Source organism: Melanaphis sacchari, unplaced genomic scaffold, assembly GCF_002803265.2.
Source record: "Melanaphis sacchari strain LSU unplaced genomic scaffold, SCAv2.0 Contig42_pilon_pilon, whole genome shotgun sequence".
Classification (NCBI taxonomy): domain Eukaryota; kingdom Metazoa; phylum Arthropoda; class Insecta; order Hemiptera; family Aphididae; genus Melanaphis; species Melanaphis sacchari.
Genome location: NW_020271275.1, coordinates 1,318,337 through 1,340,589, shown reverse-complemented (window position 1 = coordinate 1,340,589; position 22,253 = coordinate 1,318,337).

Below are 22,253 nucleotides of genomic sequence, written 5' to 3'. Positions count from 1 at the left end.
TTCGCAAATCGGTAGCTTGTGTTAAATAATTTTGATTTAACCGCATTAAATATTATTTTACTGTAGTCTGTAAATCGGCACTCGAGGCCATCACACTGGACATTTTGTTCAAATCATCGCTCGAGTACATGACATTAACGTTACTCGTCGCAAGAGGGAACCACAAAACGAAAAATAAATACGAAAATAATACGAAATAAATTACGAAATAACACCCGTATAACCCGTATTATATACAATTATTATGTGTGCAAAGTGAGTCAGATTGTAGATAACCAAAGCACTTAGATATAACACTCTGTATTTTATTGTTTTGCAAAATATACAATTGTTAATGATATAATCGTTTTAAATACAGCATACCTATAGTCATAATATGTATCACAAAATAGTAATAATATAGCAACACGTATTTCCACCGAATGCCGCACATAGATTTATTCAGAAAATAGAAAATTCTTAACTTCCGGAACCACTGGCTAAATCACTCAATCGGGACCCCCAATTCTATCTCTGCCACTATCTCAAATTTATCGTTGCCGCCAATCTTCTCAACCAAATTTAATATAATACCGTTTTACGTTTATAATATTATATTTTCGTATTAGCAATCTTAAATAATAATAATAATAATAATAATAATAACACAACACGCGTATAATAATATTATAGTAAATGCAAATTAATACGTTACGTATTTATTATATTATTATTATTACAAAATATAATATTTATATTAACCTCGAACATTTAATTTCATAAATGTAGGTTATCTAATATTATCTGTAGGTTACCTTTTATACGTCTATATGTACAGTTTTGACGCCAAAGAAAATTTTTTTATATCAAGTCATTTGATGATTGATATGCACCTATATAGTAGGTAGGTATAGGGTATAGCGTATAGCATTGAGCGTCGATCGAATATAAGAGAAAAACAAATTCACGATTTCAAACTTGACGTCATTTCGATAACAATATATAATATAAAATAATAATATATTATCCGATGACATTAGGAAATTAAAAGAGTGGGCACTCGGCGCGATGACGAATTGTACATTTGACGTGCCGATTGTATCGAATACGCGATGTTGTACACGATATAGATAACTATATGCATGTGCATAGTACGTATATTATTTTATTGTTGAACGATAACACAACATGATAAAATAAATAATAATGATAGCAAGACAACGACTGCGCATAAGTTTCGAATACGATGATTAAGATACGTTGATGAATCGTCGATTTGCCGCGTATAATCGAATATCGTAAATTATTATCGGGAAGCGATCCGTTCTTATGAATCACCCGCCACATAATTAACAGAGACTACATTACTGTAAATTTCAACTGAAATCGACACTGATGTTTTTGAAGTATAAAAACACGCAATACTTGAGAATTGAATAAAATAAGCGTCAAATTTTTAACTGAAACTTAAAATGCAGATATTGTACCAGATAATAAACTCTATTTTTGCACTTTTATCACATCAATGAACCTAAGCGCAAATAAATTTTGCATTTTCCAACTATTAAAAAATTATAAACGATTTTAGCTTTCGGGTACCGCTGGCATATTGCATTATATTTTAATACAATTTTCCACGAAACGTTGCATGTTTACGAATCACGATGGTACACCACGCGCCTGCATAATTTCGCAGTATAATTATTCAACTTTAGGTTTTCATGTACCCGCCATTTAACCATATGGTCATGGTGCATATCCTTTCTGCAGTATACACTCAATTGCCAGACAGTATTAATCTGTCGCGGTGCCGAGATTATCATGTAGAATATATAGATAATTGAGCATAAACTTTATAATATACACATAAGCACCAAATGATTTTCGTCCTTTTAAAAAAAATAGTATCCAATTATATATTTATTTTAATGTTAGGTAATATTACATGTTCAACCGGTAACTGTTATGGCTTATATACAAATAAAGTGAACTCTCGATTATCCGTGGGCAGATTATTCGTTGCCTTCCGCGGAATCAATACAAAAAAAAAATTTCAATACATGTAGGTACATATTGTATATCTTTTATTTTTTAAAAATTAAAAATATTTTCGAAGTATTATGTGAATGTTTAAATAAAAATAAAATATTCTCTAATTTAATTTTCCTTAAATACTATTTAAAATTACATGATTTAATTTTTTTAATAATACATATTGATATATGTAATTATTGAATTTTGATTTTAACTGGTAGCCGGAATTCGCTTATTCGTGGATGCCAAGCCACCCTATTACGCGGATAATCAAGAATACATTGTAGTTTTATTTATTAATTTATTGTACTAATACAATTTATAAATTATAATTTAAAAAAAAGAATTAAATTTGAAATTCTGATGACATATCTACTAAAAATGTATTGCATTAATTGTATGTGTTCAATAACATTAGTATATTTATTATCATCATCATCATCTTTTTGTCATTTGTGGTATGGCGTTAATGTATGGCGTACATCAATATTAAAAATAATATTTATCCAGCATGATTCACTGTGCATACACACTCACATAATTTAAATTATTTAGATCTATTAATATAATCTCAGTTAAATAATTTTATTTATAGTTGAAAAAAGTTGGTTCTCATTTGAAAAAAATAAGTTGTTATTGCTAAAGAACATTGCTTAAATGGTAGAACAAATCAAATCATTTTTTAGCATACTTATAAGTCAAAAAAATATATTAAAAATTAAAACTATAAATCATTTATGTCGCATAAAAACGAGTCATATTAAAAAAATATATATACAGATATATATATTATACATTACGAATACTTAAAATCAACTTGTTATAATTTGCAATTCATTTTCAAAATATTAACACGTTTTCCCAATCGATTAGACAAAGTTGGAAAGAAGGGAGTAACTTCATAAAAATTAGACAGTTTTCATTATTATTTTGTATTTAAATTTATGATCACCTATTAATTCAACAAAATAATTCATTTAATGAAAATATTAATTTTTTTCTTGTTTGATTACGGTAAAAATATTTTCAAGAAATGAAAGTTGCTTTAATATTTTTCATTTTAGTGCGTTTTATTAGAGTTGTTATAAATTATGACGAAAAACTTAACTTAATTTAAGTTTACTTCTTTTTAAACTTTTCACTGTACGGTGTTACTTTTGTTATAAATACTGAAAAGTACTCGTATAACGTTCAAATTTACAAAATTGATTTTATTTTACACACAGCTTAACTTAAACTGTTTAAAACACTTAAAATAAAAACAAAAATAATGACTAGCAAAAAACTTCAATGTTAATTGTAAATTTGTAAGCTATAGAATTTTTATAATAGAATAACATAAATTATTGTGCAAGTTGATGTTTTCAATAACATTAGCATTAACCCAGCGTTGAATGTTTTTATATGTTCATAAGAATATAGTCTAATAACCCAACACTCCAGCAAATCGTAATTTTATGATTACATAAAAGATTTAAATTTTCTAATTAAAATTTTCTGTTGCAGTTCATAAATATATAATAATTAATAAAATAATAACTAATATTTTATTAAAAAAAAAAGACAAGTACGTACCACACTCTCGGTGTCTCATCGACATGATTTACGTTTACTAATAATTTTATTCTCTTATACATGGATAACATTTTTGTATAACGTTATAATTTAATAACTATTCTTAGAGCATTTTTCGTTTATGTTGTAATCGTTTCTCTAGATTCGTACCACGGTAGCATTTCATATCTTATCATTATCGTCGTTACTTTTCATTTTTCTTTTTTTAATTCTTTGAACTCTTGCCAGCTAAAAACGGATTATGTCATTATTTTTAACATTAAACGTACAATTATAATATTTTTGAAACCGGCTACACCTGTTTAAAAAAGTTATTGTAAGTTCACAAATGTAGCACATCTGTTTCACTTAGCCGAATGGTCTATTTCTTCACCACATGGTCATGAATTTTGGGTATACATAGTACTTACACGTCATTGGCCATGAAATATTATTTCATACATAGGTACATGTGTTACTATATTATTAATTGTATTAGAATAACTACAACACCATTGTTGATATCAAGTAATTTTTTACACATACACACTTGCTCTCAAAACAGCTTACGAATGTATCGGAGTAAGCTATTGAATTTAAAAACCTGTTAAGAATACTAACAAAATAGTAACCTATCTAACAGATGGCGCTATCACGACGTCGTCGTCAAAAGATAATACTAAGTCACCGGCATGAATAATTTACCTAATCCATAATGACTAAAACATGATTTTACTCAAATAATATAGGTATATACCTACCGTTGTACTAATATAAAATTAAACTGTTAAGTTCCAAATAACATCGTTTTAACGAAAGTTGACTTCACGTAACTATCAGATCTATTGTTCTAAAACAGATTGAAAATGAAAAAAAAAAACATTAATTCAATAGTGAAATAATTCGATGGCAATGCCCACTGAATCGGGTTTAAACAAAATAAACACATTGTAAGACCGGAAAACAATAGAGCCGAATCAGCAAATTTTTTGTGTTTTTTTTTTTGTCACAGCTTAGGAATTCAGTGATCCAAGTTTCCATTGTCAAGCGTACATATTATTATATGTATAGACAACACGAAATGATAACCAAAAACGATGTACTGCAGCAATGTCGAGTATGCGAATATATTTCGTAAAAAAAAATTGTTCATATAGTCAATAGTGTAACAATAGACATTTTCAAATAATTACCGTTACCGCGATGTATTGTGTGAGTACGGTAAATACGAGATTCCGGATAAACTGGTCTATAACAGATCTGCAACGATCAGCGATGGTCAAACGGCTTTATACATTGTAGTGTACCTACATAATATATTTTGTTATGTATAGGTATTTGTATATTATTCTGCTATAATAATACTATTAAGTATTTTATTAGATGCCAAGTATGTATAAAACCATTTCGAAAACATTTTTCACCTGTATTAAGGTTTTAAATTAAATTTTATTATACAGAGTGACTCTCCAGGCATGCTTACTCCCATTTTTTTATTAGAAAATAAATTTACTCAAATTCTGATTTTTGGAATTTTTAAATATACTTAAAAACCATATTTTTAAATTCTCGAGGTTTTTTGTACTACTTAAAAAGTTTTCTGTGGTAAAGTTTATTATTTTTAGTTCACATGTTAAGTAACCCAAAAATAACTTGATTTGATTTTAATAAGTGGGAAATTTTCAAAAACATTAAAATCGTAAAAATATGGTTTCTCATATAAAAAATAAAAGTTTGTGTTTCCATAAGACATTTTTTTAGTTGTACAAGTCTCAAGAACTTGAAAATATGGACTTTAAGTAGGTTTATGTTTAAAAATTCCAAAAAATTAGATTTTGAATAACTTAATAATTATAGAAGAAAAAGGGAATGAGCATTCTTATGGTGAATCACACTGTATAGTGTCATTGCAACTGAATGCTCTATAGTGTTTTTCAGTTGCGTTGATGCAGTGTCAAAATACCCAAAACAGAAACGACAAAACGTAGTAGTGGTTGTGTAATGTTGTGAAGTTATCGAAGAGCTTATAAGACAAATAAAGATAACCGCAATGCATGCACAACTACATAAGTGTATATTATCATGTACGCATCATACGATATTTGATGTTTCTAAATAATATAAATACCTGCAGATATACGTGATCTTTAAAAAGAATAATGAAAAAAATTGTATACAATAATTAATTCTTACACTCATATTTACATTCTATACCAGTGAGTCAATGACATCATCGCGGTTCAATGTTTTTACAGCATATAAATTCGACCTTCTATTAATTGATTAATGTGCCAAATTCTTTAATATTTTTTTTCCATGTGCGTATATTGGTGTATCGATGTGATATATTTATATTATAATGGATAGGATTCGTCAAATTTGTTTTATGATTCGTTAATTAATTATAAAATATTTATTTAGACGTTCTATAAAACGTTGACTTCCCAAACATTGTGAGGCAAATAAAATAAACAATTATAAAATAAATAATATATATTATATTACCATTCATGTAAAAATAATTACAAAACATTATTCCTGGACTACGGAGGTAGATATTTTTTGTGTTTTTAAAGAATGAACCAATTAGCAATAACTGAAATTCAGTGATTCGTGCGGCGGAAACAGAAAGAATACAAACTATAATATAACATATAAATATACGAACTATATACAAATATGCGATAGAGGTACCAACCTTCCATATATATTATATATACTATCAGTCCGTTCGATCAATATTAAAAAGATTGAAATTTAATCGAAAATAAACGATTTGATGTAGCTATATACACACATAATGCCTACTTTATTTTCGGGCCGAACATAAACAAACGTAAAAAGCCAAACACAATCGAATGCCAAGGGGCGTATTTTTTTAAACTACGTTCTGTTATATATTATAGTTTGTTGCAATTAAAACGATAAACGATAAATTATTATAATACTAAATATTGGACGATTTGGAGCTATGATGGATAAAAGATATTATATAAGGACGTTGTCAAAAAAATATACGGAGTGATCTATATTACGTAAGACATTTAATTACTACGTAAAACTAGTTAATTTTTGGAAAATATTTTTTTTTACATAATTTCAAGTCAATACAAAACAACGTTTTTGGAAGAAAAAAGTTCTAAATCTTACCATTTTTTTTTCGCTATAATTTTTTAAGTTTATACTTATTAAATGACAACGTGCATTTTTAATTTTATATTTTGCAGTAGAGTTATTATTCTGTCTTTTCTTGATTATTCTTAATTATTTGCAGTATTTCTATCTACAAAAATCAAATTTTTACAAGTATTTAACTAGTTAAGTATGAAAAATATTTTAAATTAAAATAAGCAGTAGACCAACATTTTGAAGAGTACCCCTTACAACTCCATTCCGTTTAATTATACCTTAACATTTATAAATTATACAATAGAAACTCATTTAACCGTCACTCTCTGTTATCCGTCATCGGTCACCGTCAAAAAACGGTCTTCAAATCGCAAACTAGCCACTCAGAAGCAGAAGTAATGTTATCAAAATGTATTGATTGGTTTGAAGTGCAAGAGGAGGCAAATGCAACGCAGGTCTTACTTCGTAAAATACAATACATGTCTGCTCAAAAAGCTCGTGCCTAAAAAAATTATATATTATATATTATTATGTAGTATTTATTATTTATTACATATAATTTTTGTCTGCGAATCACATTGTAAAATATATACGTTTATTGAAAAATTTCTGTTACCCGTCTATTCGATTAACCGTCATTGTCCCTGTCCCGACACTGACGGTTAAACGAGTTTCTACTGTAGTAATTCAAAAACTATTCATACAATATTTTACAAAATTCGATTTTTATAGATAGAACTATAGAAGTAATCCAATAATTATTCTGGTTTGGAATAAAGAATTAAAAAAAAAATATTGAGTAAATAAAGTAAATAATAAATATCTTACGTTAAATGGATCACCTGGTATGTAATGATAGGTCGTGTATCATAGCGACATATAAACCACACAATAATATTATATTACCTTAACCATCTACCTACCTTACATATTGGTTTACGCGAAGCTAGGTATACTGAAATTCCATCAAGTTCCATTATGTTCTATATTCATGTTTTACATGTTGACGGTCACCTGCGAATCATTTGACCAATAACCTCTATGTTAAACCAACGACTATCACTAGTTATTTTTTTGTCCCAGAGAATTGTAACCGCACTTGCATCCGGATTCCGGATAACATCATCGATAGCCGCTATTCCATCCTAATTTAACCAATATTTTATACACTCCGAGCGGGGGTTACGGTATATTTTTTCCGACAGCTCATTTGCGCCAAATTTACCTGCGTAAACATTTTACATTAACGAATTGGTTAATTTGTATATTTAAAAGACGTTGTGTATTCATGTCTGTAACGCATAAAAAATTTGTTTTTATAAGTTTATAGATTTTAAATATAACTGCAGCACGTAAGCGTGAGTATTAATCGATTTACATTCCACTACTTCTAAAAACAAAGATTACAATAAATTTGACATTTGTATTATTGATAAATGATAATAATTAAAAAAAAAAAAAAATAATCGTAAAATTGACTATGATTATTGATAGCTTATAATTTTCAAAAGAATATATAAACTTATTAATTATTTATTACCTATTGTTTAAAATAATTTGTATTATTTATTGGTTATTATTTAAAAAAAAATCGTACAATTGACTATAATTTAAATAAAATTGTATTGATTATTATTTGATCTTAGATTCACAAAACTCCGAAGAAAATAAAACAATTATTTCAAAATGTATTAAAATATTTTCACACTGCAGCATTTCTACTTTTATGTGATGGGATTATGAACCTTGAACAGCAAAAATAAAATAAGTAACTGTATATCTATATATAAATATAATATAATACAATATAAATTGTAATATATGATGTGTTATATTGGAATAATATTCTTGTTAGTTTGTTGATAATCTCTAAAACTTCCAATCTTTAATTCTTGCACACGATTTTCGTTACGTCAAAATGTGTCGTCCAAACCAATATTAGCATAACAATATTTTATTATGCATTTTTATCGTAATATAATTACGAGGACACGCGCGTGCTCATTGATTTGTAACGCATCGTCGGTTCACTCAGGGCTCAACAATCATAATAATATCTTAATATTTAGGTATCGGGATCCATTATATTGCGTGCGTACTGGCGATGTCCAGTGATGTGCATCCTATTAAAAAAATAATATTGTATATTATTTGGGAAAACAAAACAAAACAAAATACCAGTCGTACCTATCGCCCGCCCCGCAATAATTGTATTACGCGATACTATAACTACCGTATCATTATAAACAAGGTGATTCACTAAGCATGTTCATCTTTTATTTTCGATAGTGCAGTTATTTAAATTCTGGTTCTTGAAGAAAATTTTAATTTATTTAATTTATTTATTTAAAAATAATAAGTTTTAATTTGGAAGAAAGATATGGTGATTTAAAAATCGTAGTTATTAATATTAATCTATCCAACATATTTTATAATTTATAAAAAAGTTCTCAAGTATAGTAAAATATTTTTGAAAAAAAACTTTATGAATTACATTATTCTTGAGAAAAACATTTTGAAGATAAATTACTTGTTCAAATTTTGAATTTACTCTATAAAAAGGTATTTCAATTAAAAATAGAAATGTTTGTATGAATAAATAACACTTAGAATAAAATACAAAAAAATCTTGATAATTTGAAAATTCGTTCTTCTATTACCTATATTATAATATGTTTTATAGTACTAAGAATCAAATTTTGAAAAAAAAATGAAGGTGAGCATGTTTGATGAATCACTCTGTGTATATATTACGATACGTAAATATATAATAATAATTAATAACGTACAATACATATTATGTGTGTACATTAAGCAGACAGATTTCGGCATTGGACACATTGATAAGTTTTTGTCGGACGATAAAATGTGAACATATTATATTATATTAAATTATTCTCTTCGGGAAATCATCATTATATTATCATACGATGTGTACGAATTTTATTTATTGCAACGAAATTAATAATGACCACGCGTTGTATAAATATATTTACATAACGGCGGCAAAGGATGTTTCCGTTTGGCAAAAAAAATAATCGAAAAAAAATTTACATCATAGCGAAATTGTTTGATACTCGTTGACATACATAATAATATACGTACGTTAAGCGGAACTTTTGAACATCATATGATTACTTACCATGGTCTACCGTATACAGAGTGTTTTACTGTGCTTCTCTACCGATGCTATTGCCTTTTTAGGTGGAATACTATTGAACCATTTATCAACCAACTGAAAAAAAAATTGTCAATAAAAAAATAAACAGGTTAATTATTCTACCTCTGTTTTTGGCATGGGAATTCAGCACTGACTTTGCTCTATACCGCTTCCTTATCATTATACATACTATGTAATACATATTATGTATAAATTAGGAAAATATGGGTACATCGTGCTCGTGGAGTATACTTAGTTTTCGACTTAATACATCGGCACTGCCTGAAGTCGATAATTTGACTTTAAAATTAATATTCATACCGCGAGGTTTTAATATTATAGCATATTATAACACTATTTGGCCTTTTGGTTTCCCACAAACAACACGAATACAACACATTTTTTGAATTTAAATAAATCACAAAATACCATAAATTATAATAATTGCATAGCTATCTGAAATCGTATATCACAGATATTAATTAGAAAAAAAAGTTATTGGTGGTAGATTGGTGAGGGAGGGTAAACACGACGAGACCCATCACGAAATATACGTATTATAATTCATAATAATAATACGTTTGTAGCGTTTGTACGCCGCGCATTGTCGACGTTTCGCGGTTTACGATTTGTATATACTTCATATTATTTTTATTTTATGAATGAACGTTCCTTGTATATATAGCACACGTATATAATATATAGTGCGACCACCGTGCGTACCGCGCGTTTGTTTATATTAAATGTTATACGACGATGTTGATTTTGAGATTTCAAAATCGTTTCGACGCGCTCGGCTAACGACAATGATGACTGATGACTGCCGTCGGGTCATCATCGTACTATGTAATAATAATAGCAATAATGATATCTTGGAAGCCCACAATTATTATATTATTAAATTCTCGTCCGTTAAGGGCAGTGAAGGACGCGAGATATACGCGCGTACGTTGTCTCTGTCTTATTATTGACATGTATACCTACAAATTGTACGTTCTGAATAATCCATTTACTACTATTTTGTTTAATATTAGAGTAAATTGAGCTACAATTATCAAATTTAAAAGTAACGATAAAATCTAGTGAATATTGTTTCGGCGTTTTTTTTTCATATTTTAATTTTGAAAAGTTTCCTTTTAACATTATTTATATTATTACACTTAAATCAATAATAACAGTAGGGTGATTTACTAAGATTAGAAATTTGCTTGAACGTTATATTATTATTATTATTTTCACCGGACAACAGAAATTACTATTGTTCAATTAGGTACCGCTGGTACTGCATTGATCAATTCGCCAAATTCCTATATTAATACAAGTATACCGTAATTAACATAAACGTTTTTATGGACTTTTTTTTGGTGTATGGGACAAACATGATTAGGATACCCAAAACACGATAATTTAATGTATGGTTGTACGGAGTACCCACCTCAACAAATTTCGTGGCTAGGCGAGCGTGAAATCAGTCAAGATTTAAAGGGGCCTATACAAACTTTGACACAATGACGATATGAGGACAAATGAAAGGTCAACCAGCTGTGGTTTGTGTCTTAAAATAGACTTTTAAGGGACTTAATGTTGTAAGTTACGGTACTGCTAAACCCTGTAACCCAAAATAGCTTTCAAAAATCGATGTGTCAACAATTATTTTAATACTTGCAATAATATTGTTAGAATGCATAAAATAATTAAATCTAGTACGAATCACTGCCGGCTCAAGAAAATAAATTATACAAAACTAGATATAAATGAATAATGATATTTAAATTTATGGATTCGTATTGTAACCGTATTACTAAGCATATTGGTTGGACCAACGTGGCCAAATCGCATTTAAACGATTCCGATGGAAAGTTTTAGAGCTTTCACTGGTTTTAGTGGTTATTTGATCGATATACATCTTTAAAGTGTTGTTTACACTGTTTACAAATGTATAACACGGTAAGAATGCAATTACTGTATATTTTAGAAAAAAACCTATTAATTGACAAAAGGGAATGGTGAAACAGTAGATACAATATTGCCGGGAGAACAAAAATACGGATTGGGTAACGGAAGGAAATGCCACAATAAAGAACGTATGTACGCGTGTTACAATAATAATAATAAAATCGAAATCATTAATAATAAAAATCAATAAACGGACTATCCACGGTGGGACGCGCTCACGACGACTATTGTACGAGATAATAATAATAATATTATGATTGATCTGTTGTACACTTGTACACGCATCACCGAACGGGAAATACCGGACGTAAAATATTATACTACGACTACACACACACGTGCCCATACACGTATCCAGAGGGCCATTCACACTCACTAGCTTGTTTCTTTCATAGTTCCATATAGGTGCAATTTTATTGGGGTCGACAACACCGCGGCCGCGCAATAATATTGTGGACCTTGAAATTAAATTCAGTATTGCCACGCCTATAAAACCATATAATAATATCATACACATTATTATGCACTTGTTAAATGCACTTCGGGCAGCAGACTGCAGACGGCGTTCGGTTGAATGCACCGACGTGCAGTTAAACATTACGATATCGTGTGTTATTTCGTGTACCTGTATGAAATTATTATTATTATATTACGATAACCGGAAACAATGAATATTTTCATAGACGTGATATATTTTATAGTTCCGGTGCAGTCACCAATTACGCAATGTTGTTTTTTAATGGGACAATAATAATTTAATAATAATAGTGGTTACGAATAATTATGCTGATCGACAATATGATTTCACTCACACGTATCCGAGGTCGATCGTAATATAGAATAGAGATATTGTGTGTGTGTGAGTGTGTGTTTTTAATGTTTTTATATATCTTCGCGATCAACATCGTATCCTCATTATCATCAAAATACATAATTTACTATCACTATCGCTGTTTTTTAATGAAAATTTGTATCGTTTTGATAATACTGTGCTCCAATTAAATTTTTTGATTGATTTATTATAAGTTTACTATAGTACACGTTGAACTAATACCATCACTCATCATTCATTGGAATCTATACACATTATACTATGTTGCGCTACTATATACTTTAATGAGACCGTAATGCGTATATACCTACTAGAATCTTAACATTGTTACGTGTTAATTTTTTTGTCAGATCAACGCTGCAATGATTTTAATTTTTTAAGCCACTAAAGAAGTTTATACGAGGATATAAGACAATTTGAAAGTCAAGTATTTCATATTAGCTATTAAGTGTAATCAATATGCATTTTCGTTCGTCGTGCATTAAAATATACATTGGCAATATTGTATATTATTGCATTCGGGACATTCGAGTAAAAGCCCTGGAAACTCGCTCCTTATAAGGAAAAATATATGTAATATAAACAATATACAATGAAGATTACAGTTATACTTATATTATAACATAATAGCGTATACATAGTTTAATTTATACTTGATTATTAATTATCAAGGAACTTTTTTTCATTAAATTCATTATTATATATATTTTTATGCGCTACGATTTTTGAGCGTTGTTCGTCGAACTTTGACGACCGCGGATCGAGGTTTCTACTTTCTATTATTTTAGTTAGATCCCGTATTCATACCTGAGGAATATCAGTGTCCAGTGATATAAGTATATGTGGGCAAATGTCGGGTGTTAGATTTTAATCATAATTGTAGATAATGTGCTTTACGCTGTTGAAAATTGATGTGTTATGATAATCTAACCATTTGCAAGTGTCGACAATTATCGCTTATTCTGGGTTCTTGATTTTCCGGCACGTGTATGCAAAATTCGTTTCGTTTTGTTTTGTTTTTTATCGGTAGCGATCACGCAACCGCCGTAGCGGAAATAACACACTTTAGTTCTTATACGAATATATTATTATACCTAACACATTTCACCCCAGAACGCGTAAAACGATCCCATAACAACGAGACAACTGAAATCCTCCCGATACCCCAACGGGTATTATAATATTTTATACACATGTTATGGGAAATTTGGTCTTGTCTGGTTAGTTTGAATCGAATATAAACAAATCAATTTTTGTGCAATATTTTATATCAAATTTATTACCAACAATTATATAATATTGATGGAAAAAACAAAAGTAAAAATAAATTTATTATACTAAGATAATTTAAAATATTATAATTACCTATTTATTTGTACACGATTTATACAAGAAAAATAGTACTTTACTAGAATGGAAAAATTTGTCTGCTTTTCCACATTTTCATTTATTTGTTTTGCTAAGCTGCGTATAAGTGTTCATCTATTAATATTACGTACTTACTGTATATAATTATTACTTATTATCAATTTAATAATTTTATTAGTATAAAATATTCAGAATATAGGTACTACAATTAAATTATAATTAATAATATAAATTTTTCATCAATATTATCAGGAGTGTAGTAAAAGTATGATGAACTGTGCATACGCCAGAAGTGCAATTGTGCTTCAATAGTAGAATTTTTATTCTACCTTCAAAACCAAATTTATTATCAACGAATTCGTCAGCCTTAAAACAAGAAAAGTAAATTTTTAAAATTTGAAATTTACACTGTAATAATAATTGATAAATATAAATGGTATTTTTTAAAAAAAATAGTAAAATTAAAGGTTAACAAAAATATCAAAACATCAATTTTTTAATTGATAAAAAAACGCTTTTTTTCTACATTTGTCATGGGCGTTTGTGAGTCTTCCTAAGTCGATGAATATTATATGATTATTAGTAATAAATGAAAATACAATAAGAAATATTGCACGAAAAATAATTTGTTTGTACTCGCGATTCGAATTGACCAGCAGGACCAAATTGCCTGATATTCCACATTGTTCGTAACATATACAGTACACACGTATTTGCATTGGCCCATATTACATAATATTATACCTACTATTATACAATAATAATAATAATAGTAGGTAATACACGCTGGCGCATCAGAAAACGTGTTATTCCGGTCGTGGGCTTAATATTATGTATTATCGTCGTAACACGGCGTAATGATGATATTAGAAGGCGCGCAATGCACAGACTCTGCGCCAGGTAGAAAATAATACGTACCTGTACAATATAATGTAACATATATCGTCGATCGATGAGCGGCTCCGGTAGTGTGCGGCGAACCGCTAGGCCAACACCACGTGCGCGCAAATCGATAGCATTGTATACATTAGTAGTTAATAATGATAATAATAATATAATTTTGTGCTCGACTTTAAATAGACGTATACGTCTATATTATATACTCATAATATGAGTCCAATATAATAATATTATATTATATACATCAATACATCGCACTCGAAATCGATCTCGTCCGTGACCTGGCGGCGGCACGGACAGTATTACAAAAAAAAAAAAATATTAAATAACAACGCTTTACCACCATTCACTACAATCTCGCGTCGCCGACGACGTAATTATCCCGTTCCTGTACATATTATGGTTGCTCGGTTTGAACAATATTTATAATAACCGTTATTAATGCTATTGTGGTAACTAAACGGGAGTCGATATAGGAACAACTGATTTTTTTCCTTCCCATTCATATATTATTAGCTGGTAAGCATAAACGTTTCTAATTTTTCGACGACGACGAAGTCGGCGTGGTGGTTTTCACTTTTCAGTATGCGTTTGAGCGATCATAATCAAGGAGAATGACGCGCACTGCTCAATTAAAACATTTAAAACCACTAGCGACTAACTATCATTGCACCTATACAAGAAATTTTTATAATGAACATTGCGCGACACGCGTCTCATACTCTCTGACTAAAGATCACGACAGATCGGCACGCGGGAATGCTAATGTTGTACGAATGGAACCACCCACTGACGTTGCTATTTTGGGACTTTACTGATTACGCTTATACTGACCTTTTCATATACTAACAACTAACATCGCGCATGGTTATTTTCAGGGTTGATAGACTAATAATTAATGTGTTACCCTCGTATATTTTTAAGCACTTCAATGCAATGGACCGCGTCTAAAGCTAATCAATAGTTTAATTGAATATTGATTTCGAGTGTATAGGTATCCCACAAATTTATACTTTAGTATGTTGGTTTTATAATAGTATCTGCTGTAAAAAATTTAGTACAAATCAGCCATTAACATTTTAAATGGAACAATATACATTTTTTCGAAAAAAAAAATATTTAATCAGTCCTTAATAATCAATTGATCGATTTAATAAGTTATTGATTCTCAATTATTTTAATATGCATAATTTATGTATAATGTATGATAATTTAATGTTTATGAAATTAGATTTGATAAAAATACTCTCGTACTTGTATTTTTTGTTTTGTGCTTCGCAATTTTATATGCGTCTCTGATTTTACTTCTAATAGTTCGTCAACAAAATTAAAAATATTAGAATGTTGGGATGATATTATGAGGGCTGTAAAAGCGTCGGTTTAATACAGCATGATATGATTCACAAATATTCGTTGCACGCACTGTGGTAGCTGAAAATTCACACCAAATATTTGGGGAAAATAAAGCATCAGATGAATTATAAGTGTCTAGTATACAATCGCAAAATATAACACCGAAATACGGTGTATGCGAAGTTACAGATTCATAAAATATTTTTATTCATGCGGAGTTACGGTACGTCCGTTTATACCCGGAATTCAATTTATCACTTTCTAAATGTACACAAATCATCACGAACTTAATTTACCTATCTCCGTTATTATATGTATACAGTTTTGCATACCGCGAAAAATTGCATGCTAATATTACGTTGAACATCAACCGTTGATCACATATTGTCGTGTTATATTCGTAATTTGTCGGTCTTATTGCAAATTTACATTACTATGTTTTAGACAACGATATAATTCAAGGGGAGAAGGAGCTGTAGTTTCTCCTAAAATTTTTTGGAACTTATTCAAATATTTTAATTATAGTCATAACGTTTAAGTACTATTATAACTGTATAAGGAGGAATCTGTCCCCATATATCCTATTTTGCTACAAAAATGTCCGCAGGGCTCAAGCTCTCTCTAGTTTAAATGAATTTTTTTACCTGTGAACTTTTAACTAGATATACATATAGCTTCCGAAACGACCATTTAAAAAATTTCATTAAAAACTAAATCATCAACGCAGATATTATAGTACATAATTAAAAATTGGTACAACCATTGTTGTGTTGATTTTATTATATTTTAACAAAATGATATATCAATTAAAGTGATACGCAAATATACGATGAAATGCCATTGAATAACTAGAGCAATGTATAATAATTAATTTTAAATAATAAGTAGGTACTTATTTAAAATTAATACATTATCATTTTATCTTTTGGTTTTTCGAAGACCACAACGACGACTCACGTTAGTACGTTACCAACAAAATTCGATTTGCGCGCACATAATATATCAGTACTATTTATTGTACCTATTATTTATGTATATTGTAAAATATCCGTGTAGGTACACTTGCCACATTCTCGTATCCATACCTATCTATATATGCGGGTGAAATAATATTATTCCTTTTTTTGGATAACCAGTTGGCGCCGATTACAATAATAATATATATTGTGTATATTGCGGGAAACAAAAACTCGTTTCGTACCAGCTCTTGATTTTTTTTATAAAAACGTTTCGTTTTAAAAATTAACTTAAATTATATGCGTAGAAAAAAAATGCAGAGTGGCATAAACGCGCGTGTCCGATTCAACGTTTGCACATGTTTAAGTCATTTTTATTTATATACACTGTACACACATACACACACACACATACACCACGCAATTCACATACATTATATTATATTGTATAGGTACACAAAAAAAAAAAAAAAAACAAAACACTTGTTCAAACGTTATATTTCAAAACTCGTCACTTTTTTCGATAGATCGGAGAAAGTTTACACCCACCCAAGTTTTTCACGTTTTCGGCAGGGCTTAAGCTGGGACATAATATATACACAATGTATTATAATACTATAGTTAGTCTTTTACTACATTCGTGATAGGGTCGCTTCTAAATAATGATAATGATACAATATGTCGTCTCCTTTCCGGTGGATCCTATTGTTTATTTTGAATTGGGGGGAGTGGGGGAGATAGAATATTTCTCCTTTTTAAAAAAAAGATTTCGCATAACTCTTCTTATTATATATTGATCAATAAAACATTTAAATATTCAGGTACCCACATCCACATCTTTTTACACTTTTGCATCTTTTGCAATTTTTTCTTAATTTAAGTATTGGAAATACTTTTATAGTCCGGTATTACTTTTAATATTAGTTTTTTAATATATGACTATTTTTTGCCAATTTTTAATATAGTATTTGTACATTGGGTCTATAGATATATTATATATATATATATGATCTGTTACAAAAATAATTTACGAAGTGGTTTTTGTTTGCCTATTTTATTTTTGTCTAATCCACGAAGACCGTGAACGCCTTGTGACACAACTAAAATGCATTTATATTCTATATACTTTACCCTACAATGAATGGAGGCTGCAGCATTTTATTTCATGGTGCAAGTTGCAACAAGTACTTTGCAGTACACACTGTACTGTTATACTTAAGGGATTGCAAACGAATACGAAACGGTATAACGGTATGTGCGTAAGTCTTGCCGCCTCATGGGCATGCTCAACCCTATTTTTCCATTTATTTATTATTCATTCAAATTCATGAGCTTTTTGTACTACTTAAAAAATGTATTTTAAGGCGATAAAAACTTTGAAACTTCTTTTTTTCGAATTAAAACGAGGGTTCTCATAAAAATGGATTTTTTTACAGTAAATTATTCCGTGGATAATATTTTTAAAAATATTGATGTATCTAGTTCAGAATTTGAACAAGTAGTTTTTCAGTTATTAAAATGTTCATAATAAAGGTAATAATAGTTTTTAAAAATAGCTTAAAAAAATATAAAATAGATGTATTTAGCTAATATTGGATTTTTAATTAATATAACTGTTAATAGATTAATATAATTTACTACAATTTTCAAACCACCATAGCTGCCATCCTATTATAAAACCATAAATCTATTATCCTTAATTCACAAGTTAAATATTTTGGAATCTGTTTGAATTTTGATTTTGATGTGTCTACAATTCAGGAAAATTATTCATTAAATAATTTATAGTTAAAAATGCGGTTTTCATTTTAAAAACAATTTTTTTTTTAACAGTAAACTCCATAAGTAATACAAAAAAATCTCAATTTAAAAATAAGGTTTTTTAGTAGGTTATTTGAAAATTCCTAAAAACAGATTTTGAATAGCTGCATATTAAAGAAAAGGGGGAGGGGGTGACTGGGTGAGCATACTTGGTTACTCTGTGTGTATATATATACATATATAGGTAAGTACGACATTCTCGGCAGCATCAGTATATAATATGTACCACCAAGCGTATATATAATACTACGTGTATGCGTATGTGTTATATAGGAGGTAGTATGAGTATACATTGAGCATGGGCGTCCCGAAAACCGGTATGTCGGGGGAAAAGAATTTTCTAAGGTTTATACACATAATATAAAGCAAGGAGTATACACTTTTACATACACCGCGGGGAGTGTGTGTATGTGTGTGCATAGGTATTTATTTTTTTTTCACCGGTAATTGCCATTAACTTGATCGATAAACAGGTTTTGACTAAAAACGTATAAGACCTCCTCCCCCGCCCTCCAAAAACCGATGCAATAATAATTTATGTACATCGAGCGGATATACCATTAAACGACCCTTATAATATATATAATAATATTTTATTACATTTATTATATCGAAGCTGGGACCGCTGACTACATCATATTATACCTATATACAAAGCGTGCTTGTTTAAACAATATAGTATACATCTACCTAGGAATAATTTTTTTCGATCGAAAAAGCTGCACCAGCAAAATCATATCAAGAAAGTTGGGTGGATCGTGGATGTATATAATCGGACAGTATTCAGAAACACACTATGCTGCCACTATTATACAATGGAATAATAATACATTATACATATACCTATTTATTAGAGGGTATACTTACGGTCAATGTACATATACGTCGGCACGCGCTCGCTTTTAATTCGTTGTTTTTGAGGCGCAAGTGTTTTATTCATTTTCGTTTTTTTTTTTATATATCTATTGGCTCCAGCAATACGATTTCAGTTTTACGCGTATCGTATTATACATTTATATGGGTGTACAAACTATGACAATAATATAATATTATTCCCAGAGTGTAATTTAAAATTCGTTGCTATCTTGATCGTAAATAGTTTCGAGACGCAACCGGAATAAATTACAAAACACTTCATCGTCATCAAGTGACTTTAATGCTTAATAATATTATATACCTATATAATACTATAGGAGACTGCAGTTGTTTGTTCTGTTGTTTTTATTTTAATTATTATTATTATTATTAAATAATACAAATACCGAGAAATAATAAAAATATAAATAAATATTGCAATAACTGCAGATAGTATCGTTCGATCGCCGTTTACAATAAGCATTATCAAGTCCGACCGATTATTAATGAAATATTTTTAATAAATAATAAGTAATAACTAATAACAATAATGATGGTTGAAGTAAACGCGTAAACGTTAAGCGATGCGAATAGTGAAATTGATAAATTTCGTAAATTAGCGAATAACATTTTTATTTTAAATGTTAGATTCAATTTTCAACATACCGTTTTATAAACATTTTTCTCGAAATCAACGAAACATATAAAACAAGTTTATTGTACATGACGTATGTTCAATGAACGTTGACCGAACCATTGCGGAAACGAAAATACACAAATTATATTATAAATATAATTTATTATATAATTCAGATGTAAAGAACAAAAAATATCACTTGTTTAAAAAAGAAAAAATAATGATCACCGCAGTAAGTATACTATACATTACATCAGGTACATACATTTATTAATACTAAATGTGTTTTTAATTTTATCTAGCTGATAATTTTTCACCAAATAAATTGTTAAAAGATAAGAATATATAGGTAATTTAATCCACCTAACTTACGTTTTTTAAATTCCGCATAAAACTCTTTTCGATAAATGGCTTACAATTATTATTATTATTATCACACCGTTTACCGTACGTGAAACTATCGTCACGACTCGCGATGGTTATGCGTGTGCACGTAAATAATATAGTAATAAAAACACGATTGACAATCTATGTAATATATTACATACGTAGGTAATATACTAATATGCATAATCTGCATAATAAATGCGCATACATTGAAAACAAGTGGTTTGACCGAAAATGAAAACGACACATAGATTTTTAGTTTTTCCGCCTGTAACGAAGGTCACACTACCTCGCTGTAGATATATATACTTGAGAAAACTACTAAACTTCTTTCTGATTTTTCAAGCTTCATTCTTCATTTACAATCTCGATCCTCCGCTAGCCTCTTTATAGTTTTATTCTCACGTGCTTATTAATTGTGAAATACAATGTTATCAAGATTAATTTTTCAATAGTACCAATTTAGCTACTTACGCGCGTTTACATCATAATTTTCCATTGTGATTCGTAGACTTAAGTTTAACATATATTTTTTATATCCTCTTGATTTTAATTAATAATACCTGTTAATTGATAAGTTTTTTATGTCTGCTGCAGTCTAGCTGATTTTCTCCTCGACGATCTGTCTACGACGAGAAGACATCCCCAGGACCCCAGGAGAAACGTATCTGTTCTCAGCTTCATGTCTACACGATCAACACGAATAAAAAGTAAAATCACTCTCTGTGTATAAGTTTTTAAGAATTTTCACGGGGATGGGAGAAGGTTTCTCATCATCTCAAATATTTTTAACGTTATATCTATGGGTTTATATAACTCATTCGATTATTCATTTTGTTAAAACGATTGATGAGTGTTATATACTTTTTAATATTATATCATTTTAAACACAGTCGGTGCGACGCACCATCGAACGGGTCAAACGAAAAAAAAAATAAAATAAAAAGTTGAACGCTAAGAGAATCCTTCGTCGGTGGCGGCGAGCTTTTTTTGTTACTGGCACGTGTAGGGTTCTCAATTAGAACGCGGAGGTGGAAGCGACAGCGGCGGTAACACCTCGGCAGCACCGACCATGATTGCGACGCCGTCGTCGGCTTATACACGTGCGCGCGAGCCAAGTTGAACGGCCGCCTGCTACAGCTTACCGGTTAACCCAGGCGCTATTTTGGCCGTCATTGACATAGCCGCTGCCGGTTATTGCACTTTCATCTACGAGTATTTAATAAACGCGTGGCTGTCTCCGCGCAAAGAGCGTCGAAAACGAGAACGAGCTGAACAAGAAAAAAAAAACTATTCAAATGTTTTTTTTTTTTTTTATAGTTGAATATTAAA